We start from the raw sequence: 18,949 nt of genomic DNA, 5'->3' as shown, positions 1-18,949 counted from the left end.
GATCAAAAGGTTGCACAATAGGCCGTCTGTAGGCTGAGGAGCAAGGGGAGCCAGTCCGAGTTCCCAAACCAAAAAACTTGGAGTCTGATGTTTGAGGGCAGGAAGCATCCAGCATGGGAGATAGATGTAGGCTGGGAGGCTAGGCCCATCTAACCTTTTCATGTTTTTCTGCCTGCTTTATATTCACTGGCAGCTGATTAGATTGTGCCCATCCAGATTAAGGGTGGGTCTGCCTTCCCAGCCCGCTGACTCGAATGTTAATCTCCTTTGGCAACACCCTCACAAGCACACCCAGGATCAGTACTCTGCATTCTTCAATCCAATCAAGTTGACACTCAGTATTAACTCTCAGAGTCTCAATAGTAGTGAGAAGGTTCCCAGTGAGAAGGAGTGAGCTTGGGGGTGGTCCCGTGTGCCTATGCACAGGGTTGGTATGTGTATGTGGCAGTGATTGTGTGTGCATACACATGTGCACATGCATTTGTCTGTGTGCAGATATTATTGTGTGCATGTGTGTATGCATGTGTGTGGATGTGAGTGTGTGCACGTGTGCATATCTGCATTTGCGTATGCGTTGCTGGGTATGGGTGTGTGTGCATATGTATGTGGGTGTACATGTGTGTATGTGCCTCTGTGTGTGCACGTGTGTGTGTGTGTGTAGGGACATCGAAACACACTAGATAAGATAAGAGCCCTTTACTCTCCTCCTGCAGCCTTGGCCTTTACTTCCCTGTTACAACCTCCATGGTTCTTACTGTAGATTCCCATTGAACCGAACGCCTCCTCTCCTAGGAGGGCCGCGGGATGGGGAGTCAGTGTGTTCTTCAGCTGCACACCCAGCCCTGAGCCTGCCTCCTGGTAAGTGCTAGCTCAGTGTCTGCAGAGTGGTGGAACTGCACCCCACACTGATGGGATGGGGGACAGTTAGTGTGCATGGCAAGCAGTTCTCATCTCACCTCCTTCCTCACCAGATGTGCTAAGTTCTATTTTGCAACATGAGCAGTCTAGGTTTTGTCACTTGTTTTTTGAGCATTGGTTTTCTTTTTTTTAGTTTTTTTGAGACGGAGTCTCTCTCTGTCGCCAAGCTGGAGTGCAGTGGCGCAATCTTGGCTCACTGCAACCTCTGACTCCCTGGTTCAAGCAATTCTCCTGCCTCAGCCTCCTGAGTAGCTGGGATTACAGGCACAGGCCACCACAACCAGCTAATTTTTATATTTTTAGTAGAGACGGGGTTTCACCATGCTGGCCAGGATGGTCTCCATCTCCTGACCTCGTAATCCGCCCGCCTTGGCCCCCCAAAGTGCTAGGATTACAGGCTTGAGCCACTGCACCCGGCTGAGCATTTGTTTTTAAAACAGAAATGCATTTTTTTGAATTAGCATGGACCCAATTCTGGCATATAGAATAAAGTCTATAGAAATATAAAGAAACTCTTCTTTTTTCAAAATTCTTGACATTGGAAGAAGTCAAACCTCATGGAATGCTCTCAGTGCCTTTTACTGCAAACCCCAACTTCTTTCTGGTGATTCTCACATTCTCGCCTCTTATGTCCACTTGGTAATCTGTCGTTTTAGTTTGGAAATGATTCAGGAACCTACCCAATCACTCCTTGTAAATGCTGCTTTTACGAAAACAGTCATTCTTCCTTGCCTGTGTCACCACAAAAGTTCTAGCTTGGTTTCTTTTTCCATTTCCCCTTCATTCTGCACACTTCGCTGAGGCTACTGTATTAGTCCATCTTGCACTGCTATAAAGAAATATCTTTACATGGCCAGAGCCAGAGGAAGGCGGGGGGCATGCTGCACACTTTTAAATAAACAGATCTCGTGAGAACTCACTCACTGTGCAGTACCAAAGGGGGATGGTGGTAAACCATGAGAAACTGCCCCCATGATCCAATCACCTCCTGCCAGCCCCCATCTCCAACATTGGGGATTATAACTGAACATGAGATTTGGTGGGGACACAGATCCAAACCATATCAGTTACCTTTCAATAAGAAGATCTAGTTGTATTAAATGGGAAACTATGAAATTGCCAATATCCAACCTCTCTTGACCTGCAAAAATTTGCGGTCTAACAGAGGTCACCATGACACTGCTACCTAGCTCTTGAGTCTGTGTTGGCCTCTCATGACAATGGGTTTTTGAGAAGAAATTGCTGTATTTTGTTGCCTAATCGCTTCCTTAGGATTAAATAAGTGGAGTGGTAACCAGAATCTCATGTCCCATCAATGTCATTTGCTGGGTAACCAACAGCAAAAATCAGATATTTACCTCTGACATACAATGTTCAAATGAAATAGTAAAATGTCTCTATGTACACGTTTTATGCCTCTTTGTAACATCAATTGAATTCTATCCTTTCTGAAGTCACTACACCATTTCTCCCAGTATAAAATTGTCTACGAAATCTCAGAGTTGGTTCTGACACTACTAATTTTGAGTTGAGTGACCTTAGACAAATCACCTACTTTTTAAGCTTCACCTTTCTCATATAAAAATTAGGCATGTTAATAATAGTTAACTCATCGAACTTTTCTGAAAATTAAAATAAAAGTGCATATAATGTGGTAAATAGGGTGACTCACACCTACTAAGTGCTCCATGGAGTACATTGTACATTTTAAAATAACTCAAAGAGTGAGATTGGGTTGTTTGTAACTCAAAGGATAAATGCCTAAGGGGATGGATACCCCATTCTCCATGATTTGCTTATTTCACATTGCATGCCTGTATCAAAACATCTCATGTACCCCATAAAAATATGTACCTACTATGTTCCCCCAAAAAATTTTTTAAAAGAAAAAGTATTAAAATTTGTTTTTAATTATTTATTTATTTAGAGACAAAGTCTAGCTCTGTCCCTCAGGCTGGAGTGCTGTGGCCCAATCTTGGCTCACTGCAGCCTCTGCCTCCCAGCCTCAAGTGATCCTCCCACCTCAGCCTCCCAAGTAGCTGGGACTACAGCCGCGCTGCCGTGCCTGGCTAATTTTTGTATTTTTTGTACAGACAGGGTTTCACTATGTTGCCCATGCTGTTCTTGGCCTCCCAAAATGCTGGGATTACCGGTGTGGGCCACCATGCCTGGACTTTTTTTTTTTTTTGAGACGGAGTCTCGTTCTGTCACCCAGGCTGGAGTGCAGTGGCACGATCTTGGCTCACTGCAAGCTCTGCCTCCTGGGTTCACGCCATTCTCCTGCCAGCCTCCCAAGTAGCTGGGACTACAGGCACCCACCACCATGCCTGGCTAATTTTTTGCATTTTTAGTAGAGACGGGGTTTCACCATGTTAGCCAAGATGGTCTCGATCTCCTGACCTCGTGATCTGCCCACCTCAGCCTTCCAAAGTGCTGGGAGATTACAGGCGTAAGCCACCGCACCCAGCCCATGCCTGACCTATTTTTATAGACACAAGGTCTCGCCGTGTTGTCCAGGCTGGTCTCAAACTCCTGGACTCAGGTGATCCGCCCACCTTGGCCTCCCAAACTGCTAGCATTACAGGTATGAGCCACTGCGCCCAGCCTATTTTTATAGAGACATGAGTCTTGCCATGTTGCCCAGGCTGGTCTTGAACTCCTGGCTTCAAGCAATCTTCCTGCTTTGGCCTCCCAAAGTGCCGGGATTACAGGCATGAGCTACTGTGTCTGGTCTAAAGTCTTTATTGATAACATTTTGAGTGATACTGATTAAAAAATAAAAAAGTTTTACCATAGATATTTGTGTTAGCTTTTTTATTGTTGTGTAACAAAATACCACAAGCATAATGGCTGAAAATAACACATATCTCACAGCTGGGCACAGTTTAGCTGGGTCCTCTCCTTAGGGTTTCACATCGCTATAATCCAGGTGTCAGCTGGGGCTGCAGTGTGTCTCATCAAAGGGCCAACTGGGGAAAAAGACTGACTTCCGAGCTCCTTCAACATGGATGGCAGAATTCATCTTTAACTGTAGGACTGAGGTCTGTTTCCTTGATGACCTTTGGCTCTGAATTGGGAGCTGCTCTCACCTAGGGACTGCCTGAAGCTCCTTGTTGCCTGGCTTATCTGTAGACTGTCTTACAACATGGCAGCTTGCTTCTTTAAAGCCAGCAAGGGCTTCTCCAGTCTTCTAAGATAGTATCTTATATAGAACATAACACAGGAGTGACATCCCATCACTTTTGCTATATTCTTTTGGTTAGAAACAAGTCAGGTCTCCCATCCCAGCACTTTGGGAGGCCGAGGTGGGCGGATCACTTGAGGTCAGGAGATCGAGACTAGCCCGGCCAACATGGTGAGCCCCCATCTCTACTAAAAATACAAAAAAATTAGCTAGGCGTGGTGGCTAATCCCACCACCTGTAATCTCAGCTACTAGGAAGGCTGAGGCAAGAGAATCACTTGCACCTAGGAGGTGGAGGCTGCAGCGAGCTAAGATCGTGCCACTGCACTCCAGCCTGGGTGACAAAGTGAGACTTCATCTCAACAACAACAACAACAAAAAGAAGTCAGGTCTTGCCTACACTCAAGGTGAGGGGATTGCATAGGGTATAACGGGTGACACATGAAGATCACGGGGCCCATCTTAGAATTCTGCATACTATAGTATTCTAATAATCTCTAATAGATGTCCAATAATCTCTAATAGATGTCTAATAATCAGTAGAGAATATTTTCAGTTTTATCTTCATTGAGTACCATTTTTTTAGATTTATAACTAATAAAACACTATTTTTATATTAATTACATTTCCTTCGCTTTCTTGTGAGGGTTTAGAAATTAGTCTATACATTTATCCTGGGCTGTATTTTTCTGTGGGCTTTCTAGGGTGTGATGTGAGTACACAGAGTTTACATGCACCTCACTGAAACCGTTTTTTTCCTTGCAGCACTGTAAGGGCTGTGGTAACATAGGCTGGGCACGGTGACTCACACCTGTAATCCCAGCACTCTGGGAGGCTGAAGCAGGCAGATCACTTGAGGCGAAGAGTTTGAGACCAGCCTGGGCAACATTGTGAAACCCCGTCTCTACTATAAAAGTACAAAAATTAGCTGGGCATGGTGGTGTATGCCTATAGTCCCAGCTACTCAGAGGTTGATGCAGGAGAATTGCTTGAACCCAGGAGGCAGAGGTTGCAGTGACCTAAGATCGTGCCGCTGCACTCCAGCCTGGGTGACACAGTGACACTCGGTCTAAAATAAATAAATAAATAAATAAATAAAAAACAACGTAAAGGGACTTAAATTCTTAACTCTTGGTTTAGTGTTACTTGACTTCCAAAGATTAACAGATTAGTCATATATAGTGTCGGTGCAGGTATAGGGAAACTGGCACTCAAGTTGTTAAGTTTAACCGGTACTTTCAGTTCCGATGTGTAGTTTGGCAACATATCAAAATTAAGAATTTGCATTTGCTTTGATCTAGCAATTCCATTTATAAGGATTTGTCCTACAGAAATATGTGGTTAAGAATATTCAAAGCAGAATTGTTTAATGTCAAGTAAGTAGAAGAAACCTAAATTTTCATCAGTGCTGTCGATTAGATATCAAGTCACTGATGCAACAGAATTTTACATAGTTGATTAAAAGAATGAGGCACGGCCGGGTGCGGTGGCTCACGCCTGTAATCCCAACACGTTGGGAGGCCGAGGTAGGAGGATCACCTGAGGTCGGGAGTTCGAGACCAGCCTGACCAACATGGAGAAACCCTGTCTCTACCAAAAATACAAAATTAGCCGGGCATGGTGGCCTACGCCTGTAACCCCAGCTACTCGGGAGGCTGAGGCAGGAGAATCGCTTTAACCCGGGAGGCGGAGGATGTGGTGAGCCAAGATTGCACCATTGTACTCCAGCCTGGGCAACAAGAGAGCAAAATTCCATCTCAAAAAAAAAAAAAAAAAAGAATAAGCCACATGTATTATGGCTATGAAAAGTTTTCTATAAGTTTGAAAACTTCAATTTTTTCAAGAGCAGTAAGAGAAAAATTTCCTTGTAAATAAAGTAATAGATTTTTCCTGGTACATAAAGAAAATATGACCTGGAAAGAATAGATCTTATATTTAAACAAAACAAGGCTTTGATTGTGTTAATACAAAATAAATATGACAAGGAAAAAATTAATTTTTTGTTAAATTCATTGTACTCAAGTTGGAAATCCTGGCTCCTTTCTTAGATACATACTATCTAATTTTATGTTGTTGTTGTTGAGACAGGATCTCATTCTGCTGCTCAGGCTGGAGTGCAGTGGCGCAATCATGCTCGCTGCAGCCTTGACCTCCTGAATTCAGCGGATCCTCCCACCTCAGCCTCCTGAGTAGCTGGGACTATAGGCATGTGCCACCTAATATTTTGTATTCTTTGTAGAGATGGGGTTTCGCTTTGTTGCCCAGGCTGGCCTCCAATTCCTGGACTCAAGTGATCTGCCCACCTTGGCCTCCCAAAGTGCTGTGATTACAGGTTTGAGACACCACACCCAGCCTCCAAGTTTTAATATAAACATATTTCTTAATTTCACTGTGGAAGGGGTCACATGACAGTAAAAGAATGCTTTAGAAATTGTCATAGCTACAATGCATGGATCATTGGGACATCACCAGAAACTCCTGTATTCTATATAGAATACAGGAAAATCCTTATGAAGTTATCTTGAAGTATGGGAGCAATTTCTAACATTTTGGGTTTTTTAGCAAAGCACAATGTAGCTTTAATAAGACTAATGAGGACCAGGTTGTCATTTACAGGGACTAGACATCTTAATATCTGTTTTCTATTGGAGGGCTGGAGGGGCAGGTTACATCCAAGCACTCTGGAATCTGTTTTCTGTGTGTGATGCAAATTGCATAAAGGGAAAGTAACAAAATCGTTTAAATTAACCAGAAGTCTGTAACAAGGTTAAGTAAAGGCTAAATGTTGTCGTTTCTTGTTTATCATTAGGAACACGTGATGATGGTAGTGCTGGTGTTGAGGGTGACTGGGCTCAGAGATGATCATAGGTGCACCTAGGTTTTGAGGCCTAATTTTCTAGTTTCTAGAAATGAGGTTAGAAACAAGAGTACTGATCAAAATCTCCCTTGGCTATTACTGTTAATATGGTTTGCATCTAGAATGACACAGAAAGCTCATTACCCATATCTTGTCTAATGGCAGTGAGGAAAACAGCGTAAGTTCATGAACACAGGGATCTAGGCTTGGTTAACGAGGAAGAGTATGAAGCAAGGTTACTGACATTTCTAAATGTCTAGAATCTGATTTGAGGCTGGGCACGGTGGCTTACACCTGTAATTCCAGCACTTTGGGAGGCCCAGATGGGAGGATTGCTTGAGCCCAGCAGTTTGAAACCAGCCTGGGCAACATGGCAAGACCCCGTCTCTGTAAAAAATACAAAACATTAGCCAGGCGTGGTGGTGTGCACGTAAGATCTCAGCTACTGAAGAGGCTGAGGTGAGAAGGTCACTTGAACCCAGGAAGTTGAGGCTGCAGTGAGTCACGTTCACACCACTGCAGTCCAGCCTGGGTCACAGAGCGAGACCCTGTCTCAAAAAATCAATCAATCGATCAACCCGATTGTGGCAGATGAAAAAGTTGACAGTTTGATTTGGAGCTCATGGAAACTTTCAATTAATCTTTTCCCATATTTTGAATTTCTAGAGCAAGGAGACTGGCTTTCACAGAGGTTAGGGTTGAGTTCAGTTTTCTTCAGAAGAACTTCAGAATGCACTACAACAGGAAAATCATATTCTAGATGGAGTCAAGTCAATCTGTTTATATATCAGATACATCTATGATATATGTAGCTACTATCTGATTATGTATTAATTAAATAGATCATAAATGTGGAATGATGGGGACTTTGAGAGATTTGTAACTGGAGCTGCCTTCATGCTTGTTAGAATGGTGGGGTGGAAGAGTTCCCAGTTTTAAAGGAGAAGTACAAGAAGACCCATAATGGTTAGCAAGATATATAGAACACGGTGGACATAGCAGCACACTTCTCAAGTCAGGTAAGCTGGGGCTGAAATCTTGCCTTTCCCACTTATTATGTGATCTTGGGCCAGATTGATTTACTATTTTATTTTTTATTTGTTTTCATTGAGCCTGGGCCTTTCTATGCTGCAGGTCAGTCTTGAACTCCTAGCCTCAAGCTGTCCTCTTGCCTCAGCCTCCCACAGTGCTGGGGTTATAGGACTGAGCCACTGTGACTCGCCCAGTTTACAATTTTTAATGGAGGGTGAGAGAGTCATAAGAACAACAAAGATGGTAAAGGGAATTTGAGGAGAAAAAAAAAAAAACAACAAGGTACAAATAAAAACTGCCTGAGTTCTTTTTACTGACTCCCTCATAAAAAGGCAATTTTCAGATCGAATGATTTTGCAGACATTGCCTTTCCTTCCTTACAGTGCTTATTTTTTTCAGCTCCAGGTTCAAGCTCAAAGGCCTAAAGTTTTCCAAACATCTGAAGAAGAAGATTTTTGAGACTGTCCCAGCCTATTACATAAAGGAAACATAACCGAGAATTTTGTCTAAATGTTTTTATTTGAAACAAATATTTGCACCAAGTAAGAGCTTATTTTCCCCACTTCAAATTAAAACACAGTGCAACAGGGGCCACATTTATTTGGCAGGACAGTTCCAATATGTGAACATCTTCCTCCTCACTGCTGTTGGGGTGATTTGACTCATAAGCAGCTGTTCTTACACAAAATATTAACCCGAACTGCTAGTGTCACACAAAAGGAAGTGGTCTTGATTGTGTATGTGGGCCAGCATGTTCTACAAATGCTGAAAGGTGGGAGAAGCACAAATACAACCCACTCTTTAAAAAACACTAAATAATTCAAAGTAAAATGTTCTATCCCCGCCCGCTCCCTGCCCCCGCCCCCACCTTCTCCAATAATAAAAAGTAGCATCGAGATTTGATTTGTATCCTGACCATTCACAGAGTGTTGCCCCATGGGACTTGCATCATTAGGGTTATGGATAATCACAGTTCATTTGCTTTGAAGAGACGTGTGTCTACTCCTTCCTCCTCTTCTTGCCTTCATGCTCATGTTCTTTGGGGTGGCTGCTGAGGGTCTTTGAGAGCCACCATGCCGTCTGGCTTCTTCCAAAAATTTGTCCAAATCAAAAGAATCTTCCTCAAACTGAATGGTCCTTCTTAGCCTCTCGGCCTCTCTGCCTATGATCCGAACCAGAAAACTCCTTGTCGGGAACAAATCTAGGGAACAAGAGAAAAGACTATGAACTATTTTGTTTTCACTGGTGTAAACACTGAAAAAGAGTTGTACAGCTTGATACCTGTTGGTCTTTATTCTGGCTTCTAGGTCATCACCATACATGCCCTTGTCCAGATTTTTACTGGACCTATAAATACTCTGGACCATATCTTTACCACCTCTCCAGGCTTGATCATAAACATTATACATTTCCTCTTCTATACCTGCAAATCCACTGTCCATACCCTGTAGAAAAGTGGATGACATTAAATGAAAATATAAACATCGATTATTAAAAGATGAATCTGACAACATTCATGTGAAGGTAAACTCTTGCTAATTTGTAGCTTAAATTTTCCACAATCTGAACTGCAAATTTTAAAAAAGTCTTCATTGGACTGCACGTGGTGGCTCACACCTGTAATCCCAGCACTTTGGGAGGCCAAAGAGGGCGGATCACTTGAGGTCAGGAGTTCAAGACCAGCCTGGCCAACATGGTGAAAGCCCGGTGGGTCTCCCCACACGCAGAATCGCCCCCAGTCCCTGGGGTTGGGGCTGCCGCCTCTGGCGCCTTCTGGGCCAAGGCCACCGGGTAAGCCAGGCGCTGGCAGCACACCCTTTGCTCCTTTAGCTGCCCACATGGCTGTGCCTGCTGCTCCTCCTTGGCACTGGCTAAAGCCGAGTTTAAAAAGGCCACCTGCAGGCAAGAAGTGCGCATTCTCGTAGGCGGATACACAGGACAAACGCGGCAGGGAGGGGGACAGGAGCCCTTCCTTTGGGGCCTCAGAGGGTGCACCTGTGGGTCACAGGTGAAATGATGTCTGATCACTGGCTCCCAGAGAAGGCATGAGGGTCCAGAGAAACCAGAAGGCAGGAAATCAACAGCATAAGGGGGTTCGGGAGGGACCACAGAGGGAGGCAGCAAAGGTGGGGCAGTGGGAGTCAGGCTCACCATGGCCGCCCAGCTCTCCAGGTCCCCTGGGATGTTCGGCATGGGCTGAGGCGCCCCCTCCTCCTCCTTACTGCCCAGTCCATCTCCTGTAGGGGGTTGCCAGAGGGGTCCTCAGACAACCCAACAAGGGAGGTACAGTGGGCCACCTCTCTCCCCACCCTCACTGTGTAACCCTGGGCCAGCCCCTTCCCAGAGGGGAATGAGCAGCTGTTCTCTATTTTCATTTTTTTTTTCTAGGAGCCAAGGTCTCGCCATGTTGCCCAGGTGCAGTCCCACTAGCCATCGGTGCGGGAGTTCTGACCCGCTCCCTTTCTGACCTGGGCCAGTTCACCCATCCTCAGGCAACCTGGTGGTCCCCTGCTCCCAGGAGGTCACCATATTGATGCTGAACTTAGTGCAGACACCCGGTCGGCATAATGACCGGTTGCTCTAAAGGTCTCTTCCAACTCCTCAATCCTATGCTGCTAACAGTCCCCCTTTCCTCCTGGGGCTCTCTCCTCTTCCTCTGAGTGGTCTCCTGTACCTTCCCCAGGGAGAGCCATGAGGCTCATGTGGGCCTGTAGCTGCTGGTTCTGCTGGCTGGTAGCTTCCAGGTGCTCCTAACGGGCCAGGAAAGAGAGTGAGAAGGCACGGAGGTTGCCAGGTCGTCCCCCTCGGGGCCCCGCCCTCAGTAACTCCCTTGCCTGAGTCTCCTGCGGCTCTTGGCGGGCCATCTCGGCCACTGCTTTGCCCTGAGCTTCCTGCTGCTGCAGCTGGTCCATGAGCCGGGTCTGCAGCGGTAACTGCCTGTGCAGCACCTCCTTCTCAGAGGCCAGCTGCTGATAGGCGACCAGGTACTGTTGCGGTGACCCAGGTACTGGTCTGGCTGCTGCTGCAGACTCTGAGCCTCTTGGCTCCTCAGCTCCACCTGCTGGAAGACCCTGGGCATGAGGGCAGCTGGTGGCTGGCTTCCAGTTCTGGGCCCATTAATAGGGTAGAGAGGGCACTGTGGGGCTCTGTCACCTGCCCAGGTCCCTGGCCCCTTGCTCCAGGCCTAAGTGACTGCCTCCCTTACCTAGAAGCCCATGCCTCCTTCCCCAGCCTCAAATCTCACATCCTCTTCTCACCATTTAAACTGTAGGCCACAGACTGGAGGAAAAGCAGAGGACGCCAACCACCAACTGCTAAGTGTGCTACATGCCTAAAGTTTCCATGTATTATCTCATTTAATCCTCAACACCTCTGCGAGGAAAAAGCTCACTTCCTTTTTAAGTGAAAGAAACCGAGTCTTAGAGATGCAAGGTAGTTCAATGGTGAGCAGTGGAGCTGAGGCCGGAAGTCAGCTTGAAGCTAAGGAGGCTCTTATAACTCTCTTTCCCTATGATTGGGGGGCTCCGTGCCTCTAGCTGGGATGATGACATCCAGACCTGGGAAGAACCCAGGTCTACCCACCTCTAAAATTCGGAGGACAGGAAGCAAGAAACAGTCACAGCACTGCCCTGGAGGGTGCTGGGGTCACCTGTCCCCCAGGCTGGAGCTGCCTCTGGCCTTGCACCTCTCTTCCCCAGAGACTGGTGCCTGCCTCCTTGCCCTTATTGGATGGGGCAGAGGTTACCATCTGCTTCAGCTCAGCCAGCTGCTCCTCGAGCTGGTGATTCTGGGAGAGCGTGTGACTGATGGTGGCGCGGTTTTTCTGCACAGAGGACCTGCCCGCCTCTCCCTGCTCCTCCCAGAGCTCTGCTTTCCACTCCCCCAGCCTCTCCTCCTGCTCCCAGTTCAGGTGACTCAAGCCGTCACTGGCTTCCTCCTGGGCTTGGAGCTGTCCTGCCAGACTCTCCAGCTCCTTTTGCAGGTGCTTGACCTTGGCTTGTAGCTGCTGCTCCACCTCCAAGGGTCCTGCTGGGGGCTCCAGGTGTAGGGGTTTGGCTGAGAAAGGAAGCAGACAATAAGGGCCTCTGGACTCTCAAAAAGCCCTCCTCTTGGTGCATACCTCCTCTCAGGCTCCACAAACTTGGCCTCCCTGCTAATGATTCCTTGCACCCGGATGGTAGCCAATCTTCCAAGCCACTTTCAGATAGAGAGCACTGTGGGTGGCTGACAATGGGCACTCCTCCCTCTTTGCTGATGGGGACACTGAGGCTCATGGAGATGACAAGACTTGCCGTCTCCTGGCACAGACCTCTTTCCCTCTGCCTCAAAGCCCTTCCATGCATCCACCTCCCTGGGACATTCTAAGCCACCCCTATAGCCCTCTGATGCCAGTCCTGCTTTGAGGTCACCCTAGCCCCAGCTCACCCATCTGGTTCTTCAGTTTGGCCAAGCTTGTCTCCAGCTCCTGTACCTGATGCATGTTATGCTTCTTCTCCTCCTTCAATGTATGAACCTCCCCAAAGCACAGGGGGAAAGGGCCCTGGAGAAGAGGGGCTGGTGGCTGGGCAGGCTACCATCTCCCTCTCTGCCCCCTACCCCCACAAAGCCCAGACCCATGACCACCTCTGGCTGTGCTCCTCCCATTGCACAGATGCTCAGAACGATCAAGCGACCTCTCTAAGGCGGGGACTGAAGGGTCAGGTCTCACCTGCTCCGACATCTCCTGCATCCTTTGCCACCATATGGCATGCTCTCCATGGAGATACTCAGCATACTGGTCTCTCCATTTGTAGATACTGCAGCCACTCCATCACCTGCAAGAATTGACACAGAAGTTAGGAAGGGCTGCCACTGGTCCTCACCTACTCCTGGCCACCTGGGGTCATCTTCCTTCAACGTCCCTCCTTCTGTAAAGCCTCATGAGCCCCAGATATGCTTCCAGCTGTGCCCACTCCTCCATGGCCTGCTGTAACTGCTGGTTAGCATCCAGGGCTTCGCAGCAGCTAGACAACTGGATGGTGAAGCGGGAGAAGTTTCCATCTGGGGAGCCTGGGCCGTTCCACACAGTGCCTTTAAAAGGACTAGGGCTAGGCTCCCTGTACAACTCAGTCAATAAAGATCTCTATCAAGCAGCTTTGCTTTAGAAACAAAAAATTAAATAATTTTAGAGATCTCAGGCCAGGCATGGTGGCTCACGCCTGTAATCCCAAAACTTTGGGAGGCTGAAGCAGGTGGATTCCTTGAGCTTAGGAGTTCCAGAGCAGCCTGGGCAACATAGCGAAGCCCCATCTCTACAAATACAAATTAGCCAGGTGCAGTGGCATGCACCTGTAGTCCTAGCTATTTGAGAGGCTGAGGCAGGAGAATAGCCTGAGCCTGGGAGGTGGAGGTTGCAGTGAGCCAAGATAGCACCACCACACTCCAGCGTGGGTCACAGGGTGAGACCTCATCTCAAAAAATAAAAGAAAAAAGGTGATCGCAACTCTCTATTATTACCACGGAATAGTGAAAGTGTTGACTTGAACCTCAGAAGGAAATAAACAGACTCATGAGCTAGCCACATAAACGTAATCTATAAAATAATGGTTTTCATCCATGATGCTTTAAGAAAAAAAATGTTAAGCCCTAACCTTGAGATTCTGATTCCCCAGGCCTATGACAGGGCCTCAATTTGTAGATTTTTTAGCAGTCTCTAGAGGATTCTATGGCAGGAGCAGAACAAGGACTCAAATTTTCCAGCTCTTGGCTGGAGCCTCCTCATACCTGGCATGATCCCTAGACTATGGCCCCAGCTGGATGGGGCTCCCACCACCCTGGACCTGCAGGCTCTTGCCTGCTGAAGCATGAGGTCGGCGATCTCCAGTTTGTTTTTCAGCTCCTCCAAGTCACGCTGCATCCCTGCCTTGTGGGTCAGTACGACTTGAAGCTGCTCTGCCTAAGCTGAGTTCTCCTGCTTCAGCTCCTTATTGCTGTTGCTATGGCCAGAGGCAGCAGAGAAAGGAATGAACGAAGAATAGAAAGGATTGCTTTGGTGATCAACCCTCTACCCTCGCCCCACAACCATAGAACCGTGGCGCTGGAGGGGACCCCAGGAATCAAATGTCACAGGTGACAAGCCAGAGAGAAGACATGAGTTGCCCGAGGCTACAGCATGAGTCAGGGGCACAGATGGCACTAGAGCTTAGCGGTGCACGCATGCAAACCTGTACGACCACCTCACCATGCTCACCTGCACCCCTCCCACCTCCCAGCACACCACCCATGCTAAGGGCCCCAGACCTCCCATTCCACCTTCCCCCGTCCTAGTTGTTCTTGTCTAACTGCAGCCTGAGGGCATCTCTGTCTCTGTTTAACTGGTTGTTGTCCTGCAAATACAGAAAGGTGAAGTTAGGATACAGCAGGCAGAGGAGCAGCTGGCCGACCAGGAACCACAGCTACAGTGACTATTCCACAGTAACACTTCGTCACTCTCAATCATGCCTGACATGTTTTCAAGGCATTTCCAAGACCATGGTCTCATTTGTTTCTCAAAGAACTCAGTAAGGGTGGAAGGGACAGGGAAAGAGATCGAATTTATAGCTGGTTAGCAGAGGCCCAGAGACATCAGAAAATATTGCTATTGTTCTTACCATTATGACTACAACTGTTTGAACCTTTACTGAGTGCTCACCAGGCACCATGCTAACAACCCCATTAATCCTCACAACCACCATAGCAGACAGTTACTATTATCACCTCTATTGTGCAGATGAAAAACATGGGGTATTAGAGGTTAAGTGCTTGCCCAAGATCACTCAGACAGAGCTGGGATCTGAACATCCAGGTATTTCTGATTCTCCATGCCCATTTTTTCACTGTGAGGCAGGAAAATAGGGTCTGCAGGCAGGGAACACAAGGCCAGTTCACACTTCAGCTATAACAGGAAATATCCTCTCCATAGGGTGTACATGTAAATGACTTTGTAACTTTACTTCATCCTCTCCAGTTACATAGGGTGTACCCGAAGTAACCAATGGAATCCTCTACGGGGTCATTAAGCCCCAAAAAATTTTGTAATGGGGTCTTTAAGCCCCTGTGCTCCACACTGTGGAGTATGCTTTCATTTTCAATAAATCCCTTCATTCCTTCCTTGCTTTGTTTGTGCGTTTTGTCCGATTTTTTCTTTAACATGCCAAGAACCTGGACGCCCTCCACATTTAACAGCTAGGGGTGGGAGCACAGATAGAAAGGGAGATAATCTTGTGTTCACTTTCTGAAGAGTACATTTGCATAGTCCAAAACTCAGAAAATACAGAAGGGAAATATCTCCCAGCCACCCTGTTCCTCTCTCCTGAGTTTTTTACAAATCCTTGCAGACATGTTTTATGTGTATTATCATAGTACACACACACACACACAGACACATACATACAAGTGTTCCCACTCTCTACACAAATGGCAACATACTAAAGATACTCTTCTGTATCTTAATGGTACAAGTACCCTAACCCCTACCTAGGACTTGGTCAACGCCACAGCCAGATAAGGGCAGGACAGGCATTTGGCCTCCAAGCTCCGTGTCCAGTGCTTGCTCCCCACAGTGCCCCCCAACTCACCCATAGCAGCTGACACAGCCCCAGGCTGCCTCTAATGACCACATGCAAAAGTAGCAAGAAATGGCCCATTGTTGCGGGAAGTCAGGGACCCCAAACGGAGGGACCGGCTGGAGCCACGGCAGAGGAACACAAATTGTGATGCTTTCATGGACATTTATCAGTTCCCAAATAATACTTTTATAATTTCTTATGCCTGTCTTTACTTTAATCTCTTAATTCTGTTATCTTCATAAGCTGAGGATGTACATCACCTCAGGACCACTGTGATAATTGTGTTAACTGTACAAATTGATTGTAAAACATGTGTGTTTGAACAATATGAAATCAGTGCACCTTGAAAAAGAACAGAATAACAGTGATTTTTAGGGAACAAGGGAAGACAACCATAAGGTCTGACTACTTGCGGGGTTGGGCAAAAAGAGCCATATTTTTCTCCTTTCAGAGAGCCTATAAACGGACATGCAAGTAGCAGAGATATCACTAAATTCTTTTCCTAGCAAGGAATATTAATATTAATACCCTGAGAAAGGAATGCATTCCTGGGGGGAGGTCTATAAATGGCTGCTCTGGGAATGTCTGTCTTATGCAGTTGAGATAAGGACTGAGCTATGCCCTGGTCTCCTGCAGTACCCTTACGCTTACTAGGGTGGGGAAAAACTCTGCCCTGGTAAATCTGTGGTCAGACCAGTTCTCTGCTCTCGAACCCTGTTTTCTGTTGTTTAAGATGTTTATCAAGACAATATGTGCGCTGCTGAACACAGACCCTTATCAGTGGTTCTGCTTTTGCCCTTTGCCTTGTGATCTTTGTTGGACCCTTATCAGTAGTTCTGCTTTTGCCCTTTGAAGCATGTGATCTTTGTACCTACTCCCTGTTCTTACACCGCCCCCACCCCCCACTTTTGAAACCCTTAATAAAAACTTGCTGGTCTGAGACTCAGGTGGGGATCGTGGTCCTACTGATATGTGATGTCACCCTGGGCAGCCCAGCTGTAAAATTCCTCTCTTTGTACTGTCTCTCTTTATTTCTCAGCTGGCCGACACTTACAGAAAATATAAAGAACCTATGTTGAAATATTGGGGGCAGATTCCCCCAATAGTCCATGCTACCTTCTGGGTGGGACATGCTTTCCTGCAGAAGGGACCTTTAGGCTCACTCCTCCATCTAGAAAGCCAGGCTGCCAGGGTACAGTTAGGCAGTTGACTCACCCTATTTGCCTTTTTCTGCTCCTGCTCCAACTCTCCCACCCACCGTCAGGAATAGTGCCAGCGGCTGGCTAGATCCTCAGCCTCTTCTGGAATGAGAGAGGTTGAGATGGGGCCCAAAGGACTTCCCCTAAAGGCCTGTCAAAGTGTCAAGTTGAAGGCTGATGGGGTGCCCAGATTCCCACCTTCAAACTGCCTGGCAGCATGTTGGGTGTAGTACAGCGCTGTCTGCAGCTGAGTTTTCTCACATGTAAGGATTTGTATTCTATGAACCTGAGCCTTTGGGAGAAAAACCAAGCCAGGCATGATGGCTATTGCCTGTAATCTCAGCACTTTGGGAGGCTGAGGCAGGTGGATCACCTGAGGTCAGGAGTTCAAGACCAGCCTGGCCAACATGATGAAACCCTGTCTCTACTGAAAATAGAAAAACTAGCTGGGCATGGTGGCGGACACTGTAATCCCAGCAACTTGGGAGGCTGAGGCAAGGGAATCGCTTGAACCAGGGAGGTGGCGGTTTCAGTGAGCCAAAATCGTGCCACTGCACTTCAGCCTGGGCAACAGAATAAGACTCGGTCTCTAAATAAATAAATACACAAAGCTTTTCCATTTAATAAGCACGCAAAGCCCTTTACCAGTTTAAAACACATACAAACCCCTTCTAAAGTACGGCTAAATGCTAAGTGATAGGAGAGAGAAAAAGGACATAAGTAACTCCTACTCTCATGAGGTTAATGACTAAATCCTATTTTTCTAGAATCACCTGGCCTCTCTAAGCCCTGTGAATGAAACTGAATTTCTCACTCGATACCTGGCTATGACTTGCAATCATGAAAACCAAGAATTGTGTTATGTCACTGTGTATTGCTTGTTACCTGAAATCCACACTAGGCTGGGATCAAGGGTTGAATCTTCCATGATTTTCTCCATAACCTGTGTGCTTCTTATCCCAGACCAAACTAAGCTTTTTTCTAGAGTTCTACAATTTACAGTTAATAGACAAGAGTGGTTCTCAAAATGTAGTCTATGGACTAGCAGCACCAGCAGCACCTGAGACCTTTTTATAAGTGCAAATTCTCAGGCCCCACCCTGGACCTGGTGAATGAGAAACTCTGGAGTAGGGTTCAGCAATGTGTGCTGCAGTAATCCCTCCAGGTGTTCAAGAACCTCTAGCATACAGCAGGTAGTAAAATGTGTTTCCTTCTATAGGTCCAAAGCCAGGGTTACCATATGTTCTGCCTTGTTATGAAACAAGGGCATGCAATTAAAAGACATGAATCTCCTTCCTACTCGCACCCTCCATCCAATGTGTTTTATTTTTATGAGTTCAATAAGAAAACAAGTGGCAATCAGAGATTTCATCTAAAAACGTATGTTTACAGGTATCAGTTCTCACCCAGCCTGATTTCATCCAATATCATTTATATTCTCTTACATGTAAAGTTTTAGAAAAGGATCTTCACAATGTAAGACTCAGGCACACTAGGAGTTCTACAACAAAACACCAAGTAGATCAGAATGTCCAAACTTACTGCAGAAGAAAAGTGGAATCATTGGCTATATTTTCAAATTGCATTAAACAGGAAATTAAAGTTTTGAATTTTTTCACCTTTATCCTTCCAAGTTAATAGAATTAAGCCAAAATACTCCAGTCTTCCAAGCCTCTAGCCAGGCAAAATTTTACTATATTACTTCTTGCTTTTCAATGGCTATAAAGCAGACTCCTGGTAGGCACATTTGGTATACCTGCAAAGATGAAGAACTAAACAGTTCCATCTGTTCAATACTGAAACAAAAGTCCTGCAAGCCTCGGATGGTGAGTGTAATACTTCAGCACTAGCACCAAAGCCTTAAATACGAAAAGATACCAAGAACACCACTAGCAAACAAAACTAAACTCTCGGCCGGGAGCTCTAGTTCATGCCGTAACCCCAGCACTTTGGCAAGCCAAGGTGGGAGGATTACTTGAAGTCAGGAGTTCAAGACCAGCCTCAGCAGCATAGTGAATTCACATCTCTACAAAAAGTTTTAAAAATTAGCTGGGTGTGGCAGCACTCTTCCTGGGGCTGCTGTGCCATTGCTGGAACCTTCTCTATGGAGAGTACCAAGTACTTCTACCTGTAGCGCTTTCCCTGGCTGGAATCATGCAATTGTCACAGTAGCC

General features: G+C 46.4%; 1 pseudogene; it reads right to left on the bottom strand.

Moving 5' to 3' along the window:
• Positions 1–9,407: 9,407 nt before the first annotated feature.
• On the bottom strand, positions 9,408–17,094 carry LOC129013891 (golgin subfamily A member 2-like; annotated as a pseudogene).
• Between the last annotated feature and the right edge of the window lie 1,855 nt (positions 17,095–18,949).

This window comes from Pongo pygmaeus, chromosome 16 (assembly GCF_028885625.2).
Source record: "Pongo pygmaeus isolate AG05252 chromosome 16, NHGRI_mPonPyg2-v2.0_pri, whole genome shotgun sequence".
In the NCBI taxonomy this organism is placed as follows: Eukaryota; Metazoa; Chordata; class Mammalia; order Primates; family Hominidae; genus Pongo; species Pongo pygmaeus.
Note: the sequence above shows the minus strand (reverse complement) of the source record. Positions and strands in the feature narration are given on the sequence as shown.